This window comes from Hyla sarda, chromosome 6 (assembly GCF_029499605.1).
Source record: "Hyla sarda isolate aHylSar1 chromosome 6, aHylSar1.hap1, whole genome shotgun sequence".
In the NCBI taxonomy this organism is placed as follows: Eukaryota; Metazoa; Chordata; class Amphibia; order Anura; family Hylidae; genus Hyla; species Hyla sarda.
The window spans coordinates 242,717,947-242,734,098 of NC_079194.1; the positions used below are offsets into that span (position 1 = coordinate 242,717,947).

Below are 16,152 nucleotides of genomic sequence, written 5' to 3' on the forward strand. Positions count from 1 at the left end.
AGGACCTGGGTCTCCAAACCATAGACCTCCAGCTGTTGCAAAACTACAACTCCTAGCAGTGTTGGCTGTCCGGGCATGCTGAGAGTTGTAGTTTTGCAACAGCTAGAGGTTACATAGTTAGTATGGTCGTAAAAAGACATATGTCCATCAAGTTCAACCAAGGAATTGAAGGGAAGGGGTATGGTGGGACGAAGGGGAAGGGATGTGATTATATTTCTGCATAAGCATTCTGCATAATATTATTTTGTTCTAGGAATGTATCTAACCCTGTTTTAAAGCTTTCAACTGTTTCTGCTGTGACCAGTTCCTGAGGTATACTGTTCCATAAATTCACAGTTCTTATGGTAAAGAAGGCGTGTCGCCCCTTGAGACCAAACCTTTTCTTCTCCAGACGGAGGGAGTGCCCCCTCCTCCTTTGAGGGGGTTTAACCTGGAACAGTTTTTCCCCATATTTTTTGTATGGGCCATTTATATACTTATATACGTTGATCATATCCCCCCTTAAACGTCTCTTCTCAAGACTAAACAATTGTAACTCCTTTAATCGCTCCTCATAGCTAAGATGTTCCATGCCCCATATTAGTTTAGTCGCACGTCTCTGCACCTCCGTCCCTTTTATTAACTGGTGAGAAAAAACGGAATAGTTTGGATGCCACTGTTTTAGAACTCTGTGTACTTGCCTAGAATTGTCCATTTTGTTTTATTTTCCCCCATAATACTGCATGCTATCTAACATTAGTTATAAAGGAACAGCCGGTCTCCAAGCTATTATCATATCATATTTTATTTGACATTATTGCAATGTTCAGTTTGGAGGCATGAATTAGGGAAAAATCCGATTTTCTCTGAGCTCTATACAATGCATCCGTAGCATGCAGACAGCGTGTGTCTATACCATGGTGCCTGCATGGGTCCTTGTCACTGCTCAGCACTGCAGAGTTATATATAGAGCCTGTATCTGCAGTCTCAGTGCTGCCTCTGTGCACTAGGATTACAGATACCGGTGGAGGTCAGGCTCATGCAAAGCAGGATTAACTCCTTCTTTACCGGAGATCTGCCCATTATCCATTCATGTCAAGCCTTCTCTTTAGCGTCCCATCCACTCCAAAGATTTTTTTATTTCTTAAATAGAGAGATGTACCTAGTGTTTAGTAAAGCCGAGAACCACAACTTCAAACATCTGTTCAATATTGTGTGAGAAATAGAACAAATGCATTATTTGTACTGTAGATGGACGAGGGTTGGGGTTAACAGGCCATTACTAGATCCTATATCTGGTCCATTCATCTAAACTATTTCCTTTCATTGTGAAATTCCTATTTTTCTGAGGTATAGTTGTTCAGGACCCTGGACAGCTATTGGCATAGGTGTAGTAGCTAGAGAGGCAGTGCAGAAGGACTCTTCAGGTTATGTAAGATATATGCCTGTTATGATTTATTTTTAATGGGGGACTGAAACCAATATGTCTTTGAGCGTACCGTATCTAAACTACATTGGTCAGGCAGATAAGCAGTATGGTCGAAGATAATTTTTTTGTGTTATCTCATATGGCCAGATCTTAATGCAGATGATCGCAGCTATTTATTGGCTTTGGACAACTACTTGCATAAAGGACACATGGAGGTAGCAGCATGGACCCCTCCAACACACACACAAATTGCATTCCCCATCTATCAGACAGAACTTCTATTGTTGTAAGTCTGAAAGAACGTGAATATCCTTTGCCCGCAGCAGTGCCCACAGCTGCTAGACAGGCTACCCACAGCAGAACCCTACAAATTAGGTAGTTTCTGGAAAAGTGGCATTTGAACAGCGGTTATCAAAAGCAGAATACCTCTTTAAAGGGACCCTGTCACATCTAAAGCGTAGTCCAAGTCATAGAGCAGGAGGAGCTCACCAGATTGATATATAGTTTTGTAGAAAAAGTTTCAGGATAACTTGTCATTTATTCATGTAAATCTCTGCTCATTCTGGGCTAAGTAGTCAAGTGGGCGGTCCTACTCAGTGATTGACATCCACTTGTGTATAAGTGTGCATAGAGAAAAAGTTATCCTTGAACTTTTTCTACAATACTATACATCAATCTGCTCAGTTCCTCCTGCTCTATAAAATGATGCCTGCAGATTGGACTGTATTTTCAATGTGACAACTTGAAATATTTGTTATTGTTGCTAATAATAGAAATAGTTACCATTTAGTAGGTTTTGACTCATTTTGACCGTATGAACAGTGTTTTGTCCCAAATGTCAGTTCTTCTGTTTGGGAAGAGATATCCGGCCAAAAGTGGTAAAAATCTGTGCTGTGGAGTCGGACGAAATTTTGGGTACCTGGAATCGGAGTCGGAGTCGGCAAACAATGCACCGACTCAGACTCCTACTAAATTTAGATTGGAATGAAAAAAAAACAAGTTTAAATGTCCAAATTCACAAAAAGTTATAATTAATGACTTCTCTACTGTAAGAATAAAGCCCAATGCATGCAGTGCCTCACGTAACCGCAAAACGAACACGTTAAGTGACCATGAAGAAGCATGCTTTTCATGTGCTTCATTATATGGCACGCAATGCACAATTAGGAGCGGCAATACTTATACTTTCCATAGTGTTGTGTTCTGCTGTTACAGGGAACCCATGGGTAGCCTAGCCTCTCACTGATAAGGGATTAAGTAAATATGTTTTTTGCAGGACTAGAGACATTTGTATAAGTGAAGGGAATGGAGGGTCAATAGTTCAAGACTGAAGCTGTAAACCATTGGAAAAACTGCTGTCATTCAGCTAAGGCTATGAAAACTTGTAAACTCCGATTGTTAGCTTAAACTTTAATACATTCGCATATTAACACAGAGGAGTCGGGGAGTCGGAAGTACAAAAAATTGCGGAGTCGGAATATTTATCTACAGCCCTGGTAAAAATAAAAACATATATATGCTCACCATAACCATAACTTCACAAGGCATTCCCACTGATTTGTTTCAGAATAGCCTCCGTAAATAGCCTTTGGAAATCCAGGTACTTCCCGGTTTGTGCAGGGAGCTAAAAGTTGCAGAAAACTAAACAAACCATCACCCCCTGCGTTTGTATCCTGTGTAAGCTGCTAAGTAGCTGCTTTCAGAAGGCTGTGCAGGTCACATGGTTAGAGAAGCAGTCAATATACATGAGAGAGGTGTGTATGGCCTCAGCCAATCAGGGACAATCACACAATGAAGTGTTCTCTGAGAGCTGAGGATAAGGGACTATAACCTTGCAAAGTGACATGTTGTCTACTGTGGACAACAGTCATCATGTGTGCTAAGAGCTACTGGACCTTCTGCCTGGAGGAAAATCTGAGAGAAATAGGGTATGTGCTCAGCAAAGATTACACTTGTATATTACAAAGTTACATAACTTCAACATGTGCAGCTATATAAAGGTCACTTCATTTGGCTGGAGTTCTCCTTTAAGGATTCTTCATGGAATATTCTTGATTCCTATAAAGGTTTCCATCCACATTGTTGCTGGCTTTTATCTTCCTCTGTTTTGTTTTAGAATTTGACACAAGATGTCCATAGTGACATGTTACCAAGGCACCGATCACTGCACATTTCAGTGGCTTTGCGTCCACCGTGGCGTGCAGCAATTGACTGCCACAGTGACATGATGTGATGTCCATAGTGATTTTTACTATAAAACAGGGAGCCATGACAGCATTCAGAGGGTAAGCTTTGCGCTGAGTAGCTGTGGCAAGATATTGATGTTTTTAAAAAAAAATCTGAATTTCAGAAACCACTTTGGTATGTTCAAAAATAGGTAAACGTCAGCCTTGGAGGTTAGTCTGAATGGTTAAAGAGTTAGAGTACTCTCATGTTTCCACACGGTCATAGACTAAACATTGTAACTTTTTCGATTAATTTTACACGGGAGCTCGTGACGTCACAGTCCTGCCCCCTCATGACGTCACACCCCACCCCCTCAATGCAAGTCTATGGGAGGGGGCGTGACGGCTGTCACGCCCCCTCCCATAGACTTGCATTGAGGGGGCGTGAAATCATGAGGGGGCGAGGCTGTGACGTCACAAGCTCCCGGCTCCAGCGTTCAGGACAGTTTGTTCCAAACGTTGAGCAGCGGAGTACCCCTTTAAATAGTAGTAAATGTGTTTGTACTGTGACTTGCAACCAGAAATCCATCCAGGATGGTCAGAAAAGAAGCATTTTACAATGGCAATATTACCAATTTCGCTTTTGCAGCACAGTGCAAGCAGCAGGATATAGCAATCTGTATCATGGCCAAAGTTGCCGTGTAGCCCTAGCCGTAATTACAGTTATATCAGTACTACATTGCTATCTTATGTCATGCTCCCACAAGTCACTGTTTAGCCCTTGCCTAAATGGGTATATACAGTTTTTGCCTTTACATTATGGCAATGCAATAGTTATGTGTACTACCTCTATTTGATGTACTGTTCACTGTGGTTCATTGGTATGCCATGGCTTGCGCTGTCAGAAGATCCATACCACCTATCGATTGCATTGGGTTCTAAGGTAAATTATAAAGAGAATCAGATTTGTAACTGCAAGGGATTTCTCCTCTTCCCGTAGAGTGCATGGCTGCAGGTTTCTTGTTTATTATCATGGCCGCAGCACGTTCACACCGGTGGCTTATTCTCAGATCTACCTCCTCTGAAAGTGCACGTAGATCGAGAAGAAAGAATACCTGTGAACCATAGTGCTCATACGTCACGGCGTCCCATGTTCCCCAGATCATTTACAATCCACCGAAATCACAAAGCAGATGGATACTGAGCAGATCAGGGCTAAGCTGTGCTGGGGAGATTACAGGGGGAGGTATTTGTATAGGACGGAAGGGTGGGCAGATGGTGCTCTATCAAACTTCATCTCTCTATCCCTTTCTCTCTTTCACTCCATCCTCTTTGTCTGGCTTCCTCTTTTATCTGCTGTAATTCAAATCCCTGAATATGGAAATAATTGAATGGGAAAAATGGAAATATTACATAGTCTGGTAATACAGGTCTACAGTAATGATGAACCTGATCAGATATTACATTAGAGAATCAATGTATTGTATTTATATAAGAGGGTTCTGCCTGACTAATATCAAGGCCGAAAGACTCCCCAATTTATAGCTTTACATGAGCAAGTGGGTCACATAGTTACGCATGGGTACTTCTAGTTTTATGGGAAGAGATGTTTTTAATGCTCTTTACATCTATTCTATGTTATATAATGCAGATTTCTTCTTCTCAGTTTGTGTTCTTTCACCAGCCTTTGAATGAGAATTAAAATAAGAAAAATTATTAAAATAAGAAAAATTATTAAAATAAGAAAAATGAAAACTGAAGGAACTGTATTAGGCTGCATTCACACCACGTTTTTGCAATACAGTTCCTGTATACATTTTCAATGTGAAAACCGTATGGAATCGTATTGAAAAATTTATCAGGTTTTTAATGAAAAACGGATTCCTCAAAATCAGACTAAACCGTATCAAAATGTGTGTACTGTGTACAAATTTTAACCCGCATACGGTTTGAAAAATGATGTCCGGTTGCATCAGTTTTTTAAGAAAAAAAACGTATACGTTGTTAAATTTTAATTCCATTATGAATAAAGTTTCTGTTAGGGAGAAAATGTGGAGAGACCGATACCGACGCCTGGTGTATTACCCTTCCTAGCAGGAGCTAAGAGTAGTTCAGAGCTGGACAGGAACCATAAAGATGGTCGCTCACCTTAGAGAAGAATTAACAGGCATATAACCCCAGCGATAATTGGGTACTAAAGGTGTGGAGTCGCTGCCAGGCCTTCTGGGTAGCAGGAAACAGTGGCACTGTCCTGTATAGACTGCAAAGGAACTTGGAAAAATACCCTTTGTAGATGGTGCTGCGGCTCCTTCAGAATGACGGAATTGGACCAAGGCTTGGTTTAAGGTTCACAGTGGAACCATTTTTATTAGTAATCTAAAATAAAAGAAACATGCGATTACGCATTTCGGAAGGATCCCTACCTTCCTCAGATCAGGATACAATACAGTGGATAAGCTTCCATATAAATACATTTAAAAAAACGCCAAAATACAGGTAGGGGGCGGAGCCAATGACATCATAACAAATCACAAAACCTTCAGAGCATGTTAAACAAAATGACATCACCCGTATTTATAATGTTTAATCCACTGATATGAGTACTATACAACGTAATGTATATATATATATATATATATATATATATATATATATATATATATATGTGATGTCATTTTAACACGCTCTAAAGGTTTTGTGATTTGTTATGATGTCATTGGCTCCGCCCCCTACCTGTATTTTGGCATTTTTTTTTATGTATTTATATGGAAGCTTATCCACTGTATTGTATCCTGATCTGAGGAAGGGAGGGATCCTCCTGAAACGCGTCATCGCATGTTTTTTATTTTATAGTACTAATAAAAGTGGTTCCACTGTGAACCTTAAACCAAGCCTTGGTCCAATTCCGTCATTATGAAGGAGCCGCAGCACCATCTACAAAGGATATTTTTCCAAGTTCCTCTGCATGAATAAAGTTTCACTTGTTTGATTGAATTTCCAAGAAAAAAAACTGTGCAAAGTCAAAAACTGTAAGGTGCAAACCGGATGGAACCTTACGCACATACGGTTCTGTATGGTTCCCATTGACTCCCATGTTAAAAAAAAAAAAAAAACTGTATACGGTTTAATGCGGTTTTTCACCCGGACCAAAAACCGTGGTAGACTATGGCTTTGGGTACGGGAACAAAAACGGACAAAACCGTACAAGACGCAAAACGGATGCAACCTTTGGCATACGGTTTTCAATGGAGAGTCAATGCTTACAGTTTTCAATACAGTTCCATACGGTTTTCACATTGAAAACATATACGGGAACTGTATTCCAAAAACGTGGCGTGAATGCAGCTTTGGACACCCTGTGTGACACTAACTCATTTTGCATGGGCGTCAGGTAGTCACACGTTAATAGCTTCCTATCATGCAGAACGTACGTACAGTCATTACCCCTGGCCACCAATTTTTGTCTGTTCTTTCCCGACCCTATCTGTTATAGCGTCTATGCAAAAAAAAATTGCTATTCCGGAAGGATTATCACCCATGTGCAGATGCTTCTTGTACAGCGAAGGGAAGGCGATACATTTAAAACCTAAATGAAGTCTATTTTTTGTGTAATAATGATGTAATATATTACACCATATACACAGTGTTGTCATTGCTATGGACAGGAGGATTACAGGATTCGGTATTATGGAAAATAGCATTGTTTGAAAATTTTACCTTAAAACTGTATGCAAAACAATTTTTTTTTCCTGTTGTAAACTATTTTTAAAGAAATATTAGCTCCACTATAGAATAAGGGAAAATAGTTTTTAAAATGCAACACATGAAATTTACTTTGCCGTCTACAGATTAACATTAGTTGGACTATACAATTAGGACTTCATTGGCCATCATATATGTTCTTATTGTTCTGTATACAGTGATCCCTCAACTTACAATGGCCGCAACATACAATAGTTTCAACATACAATGTTATTTTCTGGACCATTGTAACTTGAAACCGGACTCAGCATTCAATGCTATGGAATCTGCGAAACGTGTCAATGGCTGGAAGAACCGACCAATCAGAATGGACATTTCACTGGTAAAACCCCTGTATTACTGAAGCGTATGCACTGACTGGTGTCTGGTAGCGCTCCCTACAGTACAGGGAGGTATTACATGTTCTGTACTCTTTACCTGTATTACTGAAGCGTATGCACTGACTGATGTCTGGTATCGCCCCCTACAGTACAGGGAGGTATTACATGTTCTGTACTCTTTACCTGTGCCAAAGTTAGCTGCTCCTTTGGACACCAGGTAAGGGCGGCTCCATTTTCCTTTTTTTTAAGGACATTGCGTGTTCTGTACAGGACCCTGAAGAAGCTCCTGTCCTCTACATAGACCAGTGTTTACCAAAGAGGGTGCCTCCAGCTGTTGCAAAACTACAACTACCAGCATGCCCGGACAGCCGAAGGCTGTCCGGGCATGCTGGGAGTTGTAGTTTTGCAACAGCTGGAGGCACCCTGGTTGGGAAACACTGAAATAGACAGTGTTACAGCTCCCAGCAGATCTTTATTACTTTTATATGTAAGGATTTGCTTTATCCGTATTAGTTTTTTACTTATTTATCTTTAATCCTCTCTTTTTCCTATTTTTGGATGACATTTTGGTGGCTTCAGGACCAATTACCAGGTTTCCATAGAGTTATGGTCTCAACATACAATGGTTTCAACATACAATGGTCGTCACAGAACCGATTAATATTGTAACTTGAGGGACTACTGTATGTTGCATATACAATATTTTTGTTCCCTATACGGTGCAAATATATTTGCCCTATATAACCTTGTACATCAGCGCTAAATCTAAATCACAAAATAAAGAAGGTTCTGGAACTTCTTTATTCATAACCTATTGATAGGCTGTCAGTATCTGATCATTGGTGACACTCAGCACCCAGCCAATCAGCTGCTTGCCAGAGCCAAAATGGGGGGGGGGGGAAACATGCAAACTACATACAGATGTTTTCCTTGGTTGAATTCAATTCCATGACCCCAGCGCTGCAACTGTACTAACCATTGAGCTACATTGCTCTCTATGTAAACTATCAAAATGAAGCATTCTTTTACATAACAAGATAGCTTTGTCTAAAGTACCAGCCTTATTGTACAATAAAGCATTATATGACATCATATGCCATCAGAGCTTTTTGTCTTATGAGGCAATAGAACCAGTAACCTTGCACCCATAATGAACATTGGAACTTTTGCAACCATCTTTCCTACACATCTACATTAAAAAGGGGTACTTTTTTTTTTTAATCAACTGGTGCTGGTTAAACAGATTTGTAAATTACTTCTATTAAAACATCTTAATCCTTCCAGTACTTATTAGCTGCTGAATACTACAGAGGAAATGATTTTCTTTTTGGAACACAGAGCTGTCTGCTGACATCATGACCATAGTGCTCTCTGCTGACATCTCTGTCCATTTTAGGAACTGTCCAGAGCTGCATATGTTTGCTATGGGGATTTTCTTCTGCTCTGGACAGAGATTTCAGCAGAGAGCACTGTGCTCGTGATGTCAGCAGAGAGCTCTGTGTTCCAAAAGGAAAATAATTTCCTCTGTAGTATTCAGCAGCTAATAAGTGCCAGGAGGATTAAGATTTTTTAATAGAAGTAATTTACAAATCTGTAAATTTGTGGCACCAGTTGATTAAAAAAAATAAATAAATAAAAAAGGTTTCCACGATGTCTGATCGTGGGGGTCCCGCGGCTGGGGACCCCCGCGATCTGCTTGCTGCACCCGGTGTTTGTCTAGAGCGTCGGGTGCAGCATCGGAGACTCGTGATGTCACGGTCACGCCCTGCCCGTGACATCACGGCCATGCCCCCTCAATGCAAGTCTATGGGAGGGGGCATGACTTGCATTAAGGGGGCATCACCGTGACATCACGAGCGGGGCGTGACCGTGACATCACGAGCCTCCTCCACGCATTGCCAGTCATCCGCCACAGAGCGAAGTTCGCACCGTGCATCGGATGTCTGGCGTGCCGCAGCCGAGATCGCGGCGGGGCACCAGACGGCGGCTTCAAGTGGCCATGTTCATGACGTCACGCCATGCCCCCTCGATTTATGTCTACGGGAGGGGGTTTGATTACTGTGGTCATAGAAATGAATGGAGGAGGCATGACATGATGTCTAGTGACGGAGTACCCCTTAAAGCTGAACATGCCACATTCAGACAGGACAACATCCACATGTAGTGGCTAATGGCCACACAATTTTTCTGTGGCATTACTGGCATAATCATTTGGCCATTGTCATGTGGCTGCAGCGTGAGAACCAGGCCCACTATCCTGTAATAACCTGAACATGGTGAGAGGGTCAAATTGTTATAGGGGTTTTCTGGGTCTTAGTGATTCATGGCCTATCCTTAGAATGACCGGAACTGGAAGCCCTGGCTACATATATGGTTTAGTGGGCGTGCTGGTTTACTGCCGCTCAACTCTGACTGAAGTGAGTGTGAGCTGAGCTGAAGTAATCCAGCACAACTAATATGTAACGGAGCAGGAACTGTGTAAATCAGAACAGCTTATAGTTGGGGTGCCCACAGCCCACTGATCACTCATTGATGGCCTATGGTATGGATAAGCCATCAATCACTATGTCCCAGAACACCCCTTTTAACAAGTGAATAAGGTTTCCACATAATAGGAACAAAATAGTCACATAATATATATGAGTCATATTTCCCATTCATTAGCAGATATACACTACAAAGTGTTCACATGTGGTATCGTCAATAGATTCATCTGTAGGTCTTAATGACTTAGAGAATTAATTTGAGGCAATTTCATTATATATAAAGGATTATCATGTTTATAGCCTGTGGTTTCTATAGTCTGAGGCAGATGCAAGAATTTCCATAATATTCTTTTGCATAAAACTCATTGTAGGAAACGTAAAGGCCTAGTGATAATGGAATTTATTTGTCTTTACCAGCTACTAGGGTATCTTCTCCATGGTATAAACCACCACTAAGAATTCATAGTATAAGGGGGTCTTACCCAGTGAGACATTCACTTTAAAGAGATTGTCTGCTTTGGACAGTCCATGAGGGTGCCCCAAAGGTTGTCCCACTAATGCATTGTTCCCAATGATCAGTTTTAATCTGTGAGGGGATAAGGCAGCAAGTGTCCGGTTCACCTGTAGCACCTCTAGAGGGGAAATTAAGCATTATTTAGTTCTTATTGACATTAGTACCTCAGGTTTGTATTGAATGAATGTTTTGTCCTCCAGAGCTAAAGAAGGTTATTGTGGCCACTCTGGTTAACAGATAATGGCCCTGGACGGAGGACCACCATCTTTTACAGGCCGACATTTAAATCGGTTATCCGGTAGTACAAAAATAGCTAATTTCTTCCAAAAACAGCATCATTTCTGTCCTCAGGCTGTGTGTGGTGTTATAACTTGGCTCCATTCACTTGGACCTGAGCTGGGATGCCCTATCTGGCCTGCTTCTTAGCCTTAGTATTGGAAAAGTGCATTGTAATACAGGGTCTATGAATTTACCGGGCTGTGTGCAATAGTACTTCATATTCCTATGAATGTAGTGTATCGGATGCTGCTTATGTAGGTGGAAGCCTCCCATACGGCAGCCGACTTAATGAGTGTGTATGCAGTTAGCTTACAGGCTCCTGTTTACACTGGTATATGGACATGCTGTGTGTTTGTAAGGCTTGTTTGTGACAGTAATATGTGCAGTATTACAGCATCGTGCGCTTTGGTATGAATGCTAACACTGAGGAATGCACTCCAAAAAACAGAACTGTCTTTGATAAATCCAGACCCTCGACTGGTGTCTCTGGCTTTGAAAGTTAATCTCTTGCAATTTCCCTATAGGTTCCTGTTCCATCTGCTGTCTGCTTATTCCTCTCTCCATACTCATAACTCCGCTCTTTTTATGCCTGGCCTTTTTTCATTCTCTTCCTCAAAGCTTTCTGTTATGTTCTTCCTATCCTTTCATGTTCTGTCGTCCTTTTCCAAGCGCAGTCCTTTCCCATCTGACTCTCACTACCATTCCACATATTCCGTACAGATCCCGAGACCATGATGTCTTCAAGATCCTTTTTTCTTAGTCTCTCACCACCAGTTTCCATCCTCTCATAGCAAATTCTTGCTAAATTCTTTCTTATTTTCAATTGTAGCCATTGCGTCAACGGATGTTTATGCTGAAGGGTTTGTTTCGCTGAAGACAATGGAATCTTTCCTTTCAAGATCTGTTTGTAGTCATGAAATAAACTCACCTCACATAATTCTTAAAGGGACAATGCGTTTAATACGAATGGTCTGTTCCCTAACTTGTGGCTCTCCAGGCTGTTAGGGCATGATGGGAGTTGTAGTATTGCAACAGCTGGAGAGCCACAGGTTGATAAATGCTGAAACAAATTGCATTGTTCTACAAATCCCAGAATATTCTTAGATTTGTTGACAATTGGAAGAATAGAGGATGCACATATTCTATGGAGGGATGGCCATTCATTTTCAACATACATGTGCATATACAATGCAAAGGAACAAGAAAGGAGAGAGCACACTAAAGTGTTACTGCACCTGGAACGGAGGTACTGCGAGATATCAGTGGCCCATAGTGAGTCTCCTGCGGGGTGCATATACGAAAAGTATGAAGTATCAATAACTATAGCAACAGAAGCACGTACGTGCACTCACCGCTGGGCGGAGACGACTCTGCGTGGGAGTCCGGTCAACGGAAGGCTGGGTCACAGCATCGATGCAGACAGATGGGCGCTTGGAGGCTACGCCGGCTGTTTCACACGTGTATGCGTGCTTCTTCCGGCCTCCAAGGAGGCCGGAAGAAGCACGCATACACGTGTGAAACAGCTGGTGTAGCCTCCGAGCGCCCATCTATCTGCACCGATGCTGTGACCCAGCCTTCCGTGGACCGGACTCCCACACAGAGTCGTCTCCGCCGAGCGGTGAGTGCACGTACGTGCTTCTGTTGCTATTATACATGTACATATAACTTAAAATTTAGCAGATTGATATACCATGTTGTAGAGGCTTTAATGGAATCTGTAATTCATTCATTTAAGTCATTCTTTCCTGAGGTGTCCAGTAGGCGGCCCTAATCACTGATTGACAGTTTTTTCTGTATGCACACTTATACAGGGAGGACTCTCAGTTACTAAGTAGGACTTAGCCCAGGATGAGCAGGGAATTAAATTAGTAAGTTACTAAATCTTGATTGAGCAGATAAATAAAAAAAAAATAAAAAAAAAATACATCATATTGTCAAGACATCATCATGTGCAATGTAGGGTACTTAGGGATAAAGAATATGGTGCCTTTTGGGCTCACTGAGGCTCCAGGGCAACTGCAACCTTTACAATCTTTATATTTACACCCCTGATCCAGGGCCGGCTCTGCCTATAGGCAAAATAGGCAGCTGCCTAGAGCGCCCTCTTGATGGGGGATGCTGTTCTGCCTGCCGCAAGAAAGTTAGACAACCAGCTTTCGAACCACTTGCTCAGCCAGCAGCATGAGGAGGAGGTTTGTATCAGTGTGTCACCCCAGTAGTAAGTTAACTACATATGGAGGCGGCTTGTTACAGTGTGTCACCCTAATAATAAGGTGGGGCGTGTGAAAGGCAGTGCCAATGGGCGGAGCCAAGGGGGCGTAAAAATTAGCTTTTGCCTAGGGTGGCAAAAATCCTTACACCAGCCCTGCCCTGACCAATCATAATTTGCTGTATTCAGTTACCCTCTCTGATATTCAACATTCCTATGTTCCTTGGGCTCTCTGTGTCCTTCTCTTTAATCTCACTGAGCAATTTGTTTGCTGTCAGATAATCCGGATTGCACTTCCCTTCCAGTATCTCTCAATAAAGCTTCATGACAACATTGGGAAACAGGCTTGTGACTCCTCTGGTTCTATCTAATTCTCGAGTTGGTGCGGAGCACATTTAGTCTTTTTATGTCCTTGAAATGAATAATGACAGTCAGTAGGTAGTAGATGACAGTGGACTATTATCTGAGCTCCCGCTCTAACAAAAGCACAGCTATAACCTGGTGCTAAACTGAACCTTAAAATTGCTAATTATATTATTATATTGTATGGGAATCCGAGGTGCATTCATGTTCATTTACGCTTTACAATGGTCATAGTATAATTTTATGTAACAGTCATATTCCTGGAGGGAACAGAGACATTTTATGGATTGAGCTATTGCTTTGATGTTAGTAGTACACGCTTACTGAATTTATTTTAGATAGATGGAAAGATATGAGATACATCACAACATTAAAACCACCTGCCTAATATTGTGTAGGCCAGAACAGCTCCATCAATAAATGAACTCTGTCATTAAAAGACCCTTATTGGTGTCCTGGTGTTGCTGTGATAGCATCAGCTCCTCTAAGGGCCCTATAACACGATTATTGGCTTTTTAGCACATTCCACAGATCCACAGGCCAAAATTTTGTTATGTTCCTCCCACCAGTACTAAACAGTTTTTTTTTTGTGACAGGAAGCATTATATAGCTGAAAGAGGGCACTGCCATTAGGGAATATGGTTGTCATTATGGGTGGATGTGATCTGTACAATTTTAAGGTAAGGGGGTATGTGCCATATAACATCCATTTGAATACCAGGACCCAAGCACAACATGAATGAATGCACAGCAGGCCATTGCCCAGACCATCACACTGCCAATGCCAGCTTGTCTTCTTCTCATAGTACATCCTAGTGCCGTTGTTTCCCAAGGTAACTGATGCATGTACCTTGTCTACATGATGTTAAAGAAAACATTCATCAGACCGGCCCTGCTTCTTCCATTTCTTTGTGGTCCAGTTCAGATTTAGATCTCTACTCATTGCTGCCACTTCAGAACTCTCCAGCGCTTTGTTGTCATCCATTTCTGGGTGCTTTTTGATGTATGTTTGGGGTCATTGTCCTGCTTGAAGACCCAAGATCTTGGACGTAAACCCAGCTTTCTGACACTGGGCTGTACAGTGCGACCCAAAATCTGTTGGTAATCCTCAGATTTCATGATGTCTTGCACACATTCAAGGCAACCAGTGCCAGAGGCAGCAAAACAATCCCAAAAAATAGTTGAACCTCCACCATATTTTACTATTGGTATTGTGTTCTTTTCTTTGTAGGCTTCATTCCGTTTTCGGTAAACAGAATAATGTGCTTTACCAAAAAGCTCTATCTTGGTCTCATCTGTCCACAAGACATTTTCCCAGATTTTGGCTTACTCAAGTTCATTTTGGCAAAATGTAGTCATGCTTTTTTTATGTCTCGGTGTCAGCAGTGGGGTCCTCCTGGGTCTCCTGCCATAGTGTTTAATTTCATTTAAATGTCGAGAGCTAGTTTGCACTGACACTGATGCTCCCTGAGCCTGCAGGACAACTTGAATATATTTGAAACTTGTTTGGGGCTGCTTATCCACCATCCGGACTATCCTGCGTTGACACCTTTCATCAATTTTTCTCTTCCGTCCACGCCAGGGAGATAATCAACAGTGCCATGGGTTGCAAACTTCTTGATAATGTTGCGCACAGTTGACAAAGGCAAATCTAGATCTCTGGAGATGGACTTGTAATCTTGAGATTGTTGATATTTTTCCACAATTGTGGTTCTCAAGTCCTCAGATAGTTCTCTTCTCCTCTTTCTGTTGTCCATGCTTAGTGGGGCACACACAGACACACAATGCAAAGGCTAAGAGGAACTTCTCTCCTTTTTATCTGTTTTCAGATGTGATTTTTATATTGCCCACACCTGTTACTTGGCCCAGGTGAGTTTAAAGGAACATCACATGCTTGAAACAATCTTATATTTCCACAATTTTGAAAGGGTGCCAATAATATTGTCCAGCCCATTTTTGGAGTTTTCTGTGACATTATGTCCAATTTGCTTTTTTTTCCTCCTTTTTTTGGTTTAGTTCCAATACACACAAAGGGAATAAACATGTGTATAGCAAAACATGTGTTACTGCAATCCTTTTCTGTGAGAAATATTTAATTTTCTAGAACAATTTCAGGGCTGCCAACATTTACAGCCATGACTGTATCTATATATCTACCTATCTAAGGTCCAAATAAAAGCAGCACATCCGAAAAATAAATATTGAAAAAAAAAAAAAATAATAATGCCAGCAGTAACTTGTACAACAACTTGTCCTATGGTAGCTATTCACTGGTATCAGAAGCATAGTCTTCTCATAGTACATCCTAGTGCCGTTGTTTCCCAAGGTAACTGATGCATGTACCTTGTCTACATGATGTTAAAGAAAACATTCATCAGACCGGCCCTGCTTCTTCCATTTCTTTGTGGTCCAGTTCAGATGCATACTATTTTAGGCTATGGACAGTGGTCAGGCATACTGACTAGTCTGCAGCTCCATACATACAATGTGGCATGTACTGTGTGTTCTATTATAGCCAGAAGTAACTTGTACAACAAATTGTCCTACGGTAGCTATTCACTGGTATCAGAAGCATAGACTAGTCTTCACTCTTCACATACATCAATGAGCCCTGGGCTATCTATCTTATTTATCTATCCTATCTAC

The 16,152-nt window shown here is 41.4% G+C and overlaps 1 protein-coding gene across 8 annotated transcripts in view; it reads left to right on the top strand.

Annotated features, from left to right (window-relative positions):
- BRSK2 (BR serine/threonine kinase 2) overlaps positions 1-16,152 on the top strand; it is a 215,428-nt gene that overhangs the window by 26,470 nt on the left and 172,806 nt on the right. The gene's annotated exons all lie outside the window — the stretch shown is intronic.